Consider the following 8,756-nt stretch of genomic DNA (forward strand, 5'->3'; position numbering starts at 1 on the left):
AATTTTGAAGAAATGGTCAAATACTTTTTTTTTTTTTTTCTAAAAGTTCTTCTTTAAGAAGCAGCTCTATTCACCGAGGACATTTATTTTTAAAGTCACTTCAAATAAAACAGATTTTGCACAGATTGATATTCACTTTCTGGGAGTTAGTGCTTTAGTGTATAGCAAGGACAAATTATTTGTCACTACACCCTAACTAATAGAAACCAAGTTATAACGTCAAGACTTAACCAGATAATATGAAGATACGTCATTAAATATTCTACATTTTTAGTGACCGTCATCAACAACAAAGCTTTTATAGCGTTGGTCATTTCTTTAAATGTTTTAAACCGACTTTTATGTTCCACAGACAAGTGACTTTTCCAGTTACACGACTGATGATTGGGTCCTCTTAAAGAGGAAGCAGAGTAATATTAGATGATTGGAAATCTCCCAACAGTACTCCGTATTGTTTTTAACCTTGGATCATCGAAAACATTTACCAACCTTCAGTCAACTTGTTTAGTCGCCAAAGCTCATCCAGACCTCAGAAAACACCGCTATTTATCATTTACGGGAACAGCTGTAGTCATATGGGTCATTTTAAAAAGGCTTTGATTAAACCGGGAATCGCAAATTACCCTTAAAACGTTTGAGTGCAGGTTGAACAGGAAGTCGTTCAAAAGGACACTGCCTGAGCATTTTAGCAAGAAAAGCTCCCCGTGTTCCAGAACCCGGCAGCATTGATTAGGTTGAATCAGCTGATATGGAGCGGTCGGCTCCGGTCGGGAGGGACGATAACCGCTCTGGGATTGCCTAACCCTGCCCGGGTTCATTGTGCCACAGGGAGGACCTAATTGCGCCATTTGTTACCGTCGTAGAACAAAAGGTTTAACAGAGAAAAGCCTGAGGGGGCGGGGGGGGGGACCCGGCCACCCACCTACTCATGCTATGACGTCAGCACACTGTGCTAACTGTCCCGGTGACACAACCGGAAATGAAAGAAACAAAAGAACGGAGATAAAGGGAAGAAAAAAAAAAAGTAATACCTTGTTGAGAAAAGGCTTTGAGGGCTCGCCGCTGCGTGTCTCCGTCCTTGAAGCTGGCGGATGCTAACGGCTTGTAACGGGATGCGCTCCAACACGACTGATGTAACACTGACCTGTTGTTTTTTTTTTTATCTATCTGTGGTTATGACTGGTTTTGAGACCACTGCTGAGCCAGAAACTGTGAATAGTGTATTTTGGGCTTTCAACCACCCCATTTTATTTTAACTAAAGAAAGCAAAGTAAGGATCACTCAATCATTTTTGTGCCTTGAAATGGTTTGCATCCTTTAAATTCTCGAGCCGTTCTGCTTTCGGTGTGTAGTCGGTGAAATTTGATTCAAAATGTGAGGATGCCATCGAAAAAAACCCGATGTTTTCTCTCGGTCCATATTTGGGGATGATGAGTGTTTATCCGGGGTCTGTTCCCGGTAGCACCGGGCTGAGCTGGTTAGCCTTGAGGTAAATCAGGAGTTCAGCCTTCTGGCTCAGCTCCTCTTCACCAGAGCGGTCTGGCACAATGCTTTCTTTTCTGCTGGCGCCGCATAACCGACGTTACAAAAAGGAACGGTTGTGATAGGTGAGACAAACAGAGGCATTCACATCCGATTCCTCAGGAACTCCTCCGGTGAATTGAATTGCACTTCTGAGAGATTTCAGCAACAGAGACCCGTTGTTTGATATCGGCTGACGTCCCGTGGCTTGTTTTCTATCCCTTCATATTTTTCATATATAACATATTATGGTGATTGCTATCAGACTCGCCGTCTCTTGAAAGCAGTCGCGCTCTCAGTATTGAGATTTAGGCTTTTCTTAGAACGGCCCCGAGTGTCTTTACCTAATTTTTAGTCCTAGAAAGAGCCCTAATTTACAAGCGATTTGGGAGAGTTCCCACGAAAGGGTGTTTGATATATCGGAGAGGTCTTGAGATTTTTAAGAAGATAGGACAGCGGAAAATGTTAGCTTTTTTTTTTTTTTTTTTTTCCTCCTTGTGACATACTGCAGCGTGACCTCCTCAGAACTCTTAAAAAAAAAAACGCTTTGGTAAAACCGTTCACGGGCTGAACCGTTGTGTCACCGCTCTTACCGACCGGGCATTATTATCCAGCCTGGTGACGCAATCACAAGTGGCGGGCTTTGAGTACGTGAGCGCTCACCTGGCATTATCCTGCACCTCCACATGCGTCTTGAGTGACCCACTTGTGATCAGATCTCACTTTCCCCGCTTCATATGCTAATTAACATGTAAATCAAGTCAATATGCAGGCAACACAGCACTCGAACGCATACAGAAACGGTGAAAGAGGAGTTTCAGCAACAGGTATTTCAAAAAATTTGACATCTTTCTCATTTTATTGCTCCACCTGTTAGGAACTCATTGACGTATTTCACGCTTGTAAATGTCTGAAACAGGTTGGTGAGATTGTAATTTACAGCCTGAACCATCAGTGCCCGGTCGGTTCAGGTGAGATGATTTGATTATTCAAGCGGGTTGGGTTTTTGGGCTGTTCCACGGTTGGCGATTTGATGTGTGTCAGAAATTTAGACGAAATCAACTAAAAGATAAAGATTGGTGGAATAAGCTTCAGGTCCAGCTTGCGTTTTTAAAATCGGTAAGCCGCTGCGGTTACGGGTTAGGGGGTCAGCCGAGCCAGGACAGATTTAATGCCAGGTGTGCCGAGAGCTTTTGGGTTGAATTCAACTAATCCCTCCTGGTGCAGCGGGGGACAAAGAGCTCGTAACTCTTTTACGACATTAACCACGTGGTTATTGTTGTTGCCACGACGACCAAGGTTCGGGACACCCATTACTGGGGGGGGGGGGGGGGGGGGGCAGGAAGTACTGCCATTGTTAATCATACTACTGCAAGTAACGGAGCTTCTCAATGGGCGAGAAATAATAGCAACATCCCACGTTTATATTTTTAACTCGGTCATGTTGTGAGGTGGCTACTGCCCTCCTCCCCTGAAAAAACACAAACCAGCACACTCTGTCTTAACAGATAAGACGGCCTTGTATCTTTGAGAACAGAACCTCCATTCAAAACTGTTTCCATGATGTGTCTGTTTTTAATGATAAAAGACCAACTACCATTCGAGAATGTAAACAGATTCTGGCACTTATGCCGCCGCCATCAAATCAGATGAGACAAATAAAGACGGAAAACTTTTCTGTGCAGCATCCTTCGGGGCGGCTTGTGTTTCTCTTTGAAGACTTCTGTACAAGATATTTTAAGATGCTTTGCAGCTCACAAGGATTTATTTTCTGAATGAAGGGAAGTAATATCGGCCATTGTGGAAGTAATCTTATTATTTCGTTTGCTCAAATTTGAAATAACCCGCTGTAAAATCAACACAATTCATCAAATACTTGAACGGCACCGAGGAGACTGAGCGCAGGGGGCAATCCCGATGAACAGGAATTGACATTTACCTGAATGAGTGCGTATCATGTGAAAGGTCAGCTCTCGCTCCCCAGCTTTGCTTCATCACCTCTGGGACGGAATCGTGTCTCGAGGCCGGTCCAGGACACCCTCGTCTCCGGGCCTCGCTTCACCCTGCGACTCATTTGCGAAGCCTATTTTACCTCACGCTACCCGAGATTGCGAAAGTCCTTCATTGTCGCAGGCCGTCCATCTCCGAGCCCGGCGAGGACCTCGCGGTTTCATTTGGGCTCAGCTGTCGCAGATACAAAAAGCTCATCTTCGACTCAGCTTGCTCCTTTCACAGTTCGCCTCCGTGTGGGGTTCGGAGACGAGACGGGATTGGGATCATCCTCTCTTCGGGGGGGGGGGGACGCTGTTATGCTGCTTTCTCAAGTGTTGTCACTGAAGAAAAAAAAAAAGAGACGACAAATCAGATGAGGTCCCCGGTTCCCCTGCTTTCACCCCCGTGCTGGAAACGGAGCAGCCCGGGACAACAAGACCTCCAGCAGGTGATAATAGGAAGTTATTTGCTGAAGAATTACACCCCCGAGCAGTTTATTATTAACCTTCTTTTACTTTTTTTGTTGACGTTGAGAGCCTTTGATGAGCATAAAAAGTAGGCCAAGGAGCTAGCAAGAAAGGATGACACACAACAAAAGTTCTCATCTTCTTGAAGACATAATCACATCCATTCTTTTTGAAAACGTACGTTTTGAAGATTTTTTCCATTTAGAGATTCAAGCTTCAGCAGTACCGTTTGTGACCTCGGCCGTGTAGGGCCTCCACCTCGTATGGGCGTCAGCTTTTCATGTCAGCTAAGTTTACAATTGACGTGTCGTTCTTTCCACGTAGAAACATTTTATTGACTACGAATTTCATGAAACTAGTTGAATGGGAGTCTATGGAGGCGGATGCTTTTTGGAGCCGACCTCTAGTGGCCCTCGGTGGTATCGCAGCTTCAGGCGCTTCAGCATCGGCCCTTATTTTTCAGAGCCGAAAGCTACGAATACTTTTATATGCAGTCTCGATTCTTGACATTTCAAAACAACAACAAACTACAGTCTCAAAAACGTCTGAAATTGAATTCACACGTCCCTGAAACTGAGCGTTGTAGCCTTCATTATGGTTGTATAACATTGTTGGGATGCTGTATTAGACTGAATTATGATCACTTTTATGTAGATCTACATTTTTTTTCCTTTTTCAGAGTATCGAGTCAGAATTGGAGTCAAAATGAGGTTCGCTTTTGAACAGACACTTAGAAAACAGCATGAACATCTTGCTCCTTGTGTTTCTATTGACGATCAATGTTCAAAACAAACGATTGCGCTCTTTGAGGACAACTCCTCTCTCCGACGGGGAGCTCGAGCCCCCTTTTGTCTCCGCGTCAAGCGTTAAACCTGGCTGTTAAATCGGCTCGGCTTTGTGACGCTGATCGCAAATCACGTCCCCAATGCAAAGCGTGCAACGTCAGGGCTGCAGAACAAACACGGCGAGCAGCTGCTCCGATGACACGCTCACCGAGTTGTCTGACACGCGCCCCAAATGTCGCCGTGCCGTCCGATCTTAACGGAGACCGTCGTGGGTCGGCCTCGGCGTGGCTTTTTTTTTTTTTTTTTTTCCACCGGAGGAGGTGATGAGAACACGAGGCAATCATTTCCCAGAAAGAGGAAAAGTGCTTTCTGCCAACCTGATTTGTTTGTGTTCGTGGCCTGCGCATGTGTTATAAAAGAGAGAGTGAGTTAATGAAAAAAAAAAAAAAAAAAAGAACCCCCCCCCCAGCCGCCGAGTCTCAATGCCACAGGAACTGCCTGTAATGTTTCCCGGCATCACATCGGCTTGTTTGTTTGTTTGATTTTTTTTTCCTCATCTGAAGGTCCCTCAGAGCGGTGAGTCACTGAGGAGCGGAAGAGGATCGCTGAAAGCTCCCCGATGGAAACGTTCAAGCAGAAAAAACAGCTTCTGTGGGGAAATTCTTAACCGGGTGAATGAAAAAAAGAAAAAAGGATGAGATGAATGTTTTAAATGGAAATCAAAAAGAGGGGATGGATGATTAAGATAGTTTTGGTTCTGCTGTTGGTGGAAGTATTTGACTCATAAGGTAGGTAGGTAGTTACTTTATTGATCACCAAGAGAAAGATTTTCGCTACAGCAGCATTTATAGATACAGGAAAGCAATAAAATAACAGTAAAAACTATTCAATATAAAAATGCACAGTATATACAGTACAGTATATGGCGTTGATGGTGGAAGAGCCCTTTGAAGTTGAGGGCTCTGTGTCTATGCAGCTCACCAGGGGGGATAGATGGGGGAGGGGGGGGGCAGCAGAGGTGTTTGGGAGGTGTGAGGTGCCACTAAATCCTACAAGGGAGCTGCATACTTCGTGTAGCTAACTGGAAAAACACATTTATAGATTGTTTAACTAGCCACTAAAATTTGTAATCAAAAAAGTTAAAAGGTAAAAATCAAGATTTACTGATATTTTTTTTTATTTTTTAAGTATTGATCAAACGAGGTAATATAGTGAGCTTTAGATGTGATGGAAGGATTTCTTACCTTTGGACAGAGCCAGACTAGCTGTCTTTTAGTTATTTATGCTAAAGCCGACTGGCATACAGATATGAGAGTTTGGTGTTTTCACCCAACTCTCAGGAACAAAAGGGGAATACATCTCAAAATTGAATTGAAAAAAAAATGGCTCTGTAAACACACCGTTCTAGTAAACACAAGACATGGTGTAATTTCCATCAGTCCTCATTTTCCTGCATTGTTAATGGACCGTAAATGTCAGACACATTTTCAGTGCATACATTTGCACCGTATTGTAAACTGATTGTGGGACTCGGCTCGATTCACAATAACGAGCTGAAGTGTGAAGGTGGGAGGACGCATTGGCTGGCGTCATTTTTGTTGTATTTCTACTGAGGATTAAAGCCACATAATATAACGTTGTATTTTTGAATCACGACTTCGGGTTCTCTTAAGAGTTTAAAAAAAAACAACACTTTGCATTAGAATGCGTTGAAGACATTCATGACAGCTTTAGATGCCAACATCTTCGAGCGGTGGTCCACCTGACGCCAAAAAATCCCTGCGCCGGCTAGTTGAACCCGAAGTGCCGAGATTTATTCTCCGACGGTCCGACGGTCGCGGTCGGTCTCGGCGGGAGCGTTTCTGGCAACGTGCGCGTCGGAGCCTCAGGTTGCTCATCTGTCTGATCGTCCTCTGGGGAGGAGCAGAGCAGCCTGCCGGAGGCCCGGACAGATGCTCGCTGTGGCTGTTAAACAATAACCACTGGAGTGTGGCCCCCCCCCCCCCTCCCTCCCTCCCCTGCTCCTCCCCCGCACAACCCCTTCAGCAACACTGGGATCTGCTCCCGAGGGGGCTGTTTCGACGGAGGTCAGCCGAGCCGACAATATGCAAACTGTCCCGGTTTAAAGTGATAATCTGTGAAGTTATTCCTGTTTTTCCTTCGACGATGAGATTTATTTATTTATTTTTTTCCCCCGTTGAAGTCTTAGTTTGCATTTCCTTCTTTTCTTTCGTTAAGCCTCGCGAAAAAGGGCGCGCTCACGACGTCTTCATGACTGCCGTCACCTCGAGGAGTTTTCATTTTATAAAGTTCACGACTTGAAGCTGTGAACGGAGTGCAGTGGGCAGTCGACTGGGACCACCAGGAGGAAGGTCAAGTGTTTGACTGAAAGTCTTCACAGCATTGAATTCGATGCTGACATTAACATGCTAACATTTCCAGTGTTGACGTATTGATTTTGAAGCTGTAACCAACTTGTGTCTTCACACAAGTTCAGCTGTGTTTGGCCACAAATCAATACATGACCAACTTTCAAATTTTTAGCTGGTGATGGAAAAAGATGAAGAAGATTCCCAACATGATTCGGATTTATTTTCAGGTAATTCTAAATGTTTTTAGTCGGTTAGAAAAGATGTTGCGATATTTAACGAGATGATTTTGAACCTGCTGGTGGTAACTGCATGAAATTCAAATCCCGTGGAAACTGAAGCTACCAAATGTCATGACAGTTCATCGAAAATATACAAAGACATAATAAATACAGAAAATGTGATCTTTATGGTGGCGGCTGGTCAGAGGATCACCAAACAACAAAGCTGTGTCCTAAATCCATTAACTAATCCTCAATGTACCGAGAGAGAGTCGACAGGACGTGCGTACTTTATTTATAGAGTGTATTTGTGTGTGTATTTATTCATTGGTCTTACTTTTTCTGAAAAAAATATTTTTATCCATCTTATTTTATTGTATACGTATTTGTAATTCTTTCTTATCGCGTGCACCTTTTTTTTTTTTTTCCTGACTGTGTTTCTATGCTGCCGTGACGACGAAATTTCCCCACTGCGGGATTACTAAAGTCTAAAATTAAGTCTGTACTGTCGCTGGTGCTCTTTAATTTATCCTCAGAAATCCTTGAACCCTTACAGATTAAATATCGTGTCCATAATAGAGCTCAGTGGGAAAAAAAAAAGACCGTTTTAAACGTGAGGGGAACTGTGTTGAAACGGTGGACTGTAACGAGAGAGGAGCTGGTTTATGTGGCTGAGCTGAAACGGATTTCACAAGCCATGAATAAATTATAACCGTGATGCTCACAACAAAAAGCCCCTGCAGCAGTTAAATGAAAGAGTTGTAGGAGGTTCTTCACCAGCGGAGCGTCCTCTGCTGAAAGCGCTGATAATCATTAACTGGAAGCTGGATGGATGGCTTGGTGTTTTCAGCCCGGTGGTGGGGTTGTTCAAATGTCAGGCCCCGACAACAACACTGCTGATATTTGACTCTCGTCAACATCACATAGACACAGTAGGAAATGTGCGGACTGCCTTGGAGATTATAACAAAACAATCAGCGATGTCAGGGAGCAGCAGGTATTGTTGTTCTTCGCAGAGAGACGTTACTAAAAATAACACGCAAATGTACAATCCGGTCTGATGACACAGTTGGAATTTGTTTTGCTAATGACCTGAATCAAGCCTTGATGCCTGTAACCTTCATATTCAAATATAATATATCATCTTAAAACAGCCCAGTCAAAGCTGTGTTATGGTGAATTGCAATAAAATGCTTTTTTTTGTTTTGTTTTTGCTTGTTTTGTATTTGGACTTCGACTTAAAACTGTGACGTCTTAATTTTTACACTTTATATTTTGTGCGCTAGATTCCCGCCTCCATCAGCGGTTGTTGACTAATAAACAATGAGACAATAAGTTTTCCCTTGACAGTAAAATAAATCCAGGAATGTAAAATATCATTAACAGTGTTAAACTGTCTAC

Source organism: Embiotoca jacksoni, unplaced genomic scaffold (assembly GCF_022577435.1).
Source record: "Embiotoca jacksoni isolate LCO1_2020_lvr unplaced genomic scaffold, fEmbJac1.0.p SCAF_19, whole genome shotgun sequence".
In the NCBI taxonomy this organism is placed as follows: Eukaryota; Metazoa; Chordata; class Actinopteri; family Embiotocidae; genus Embiotoca; species Embiotoca jacksoni.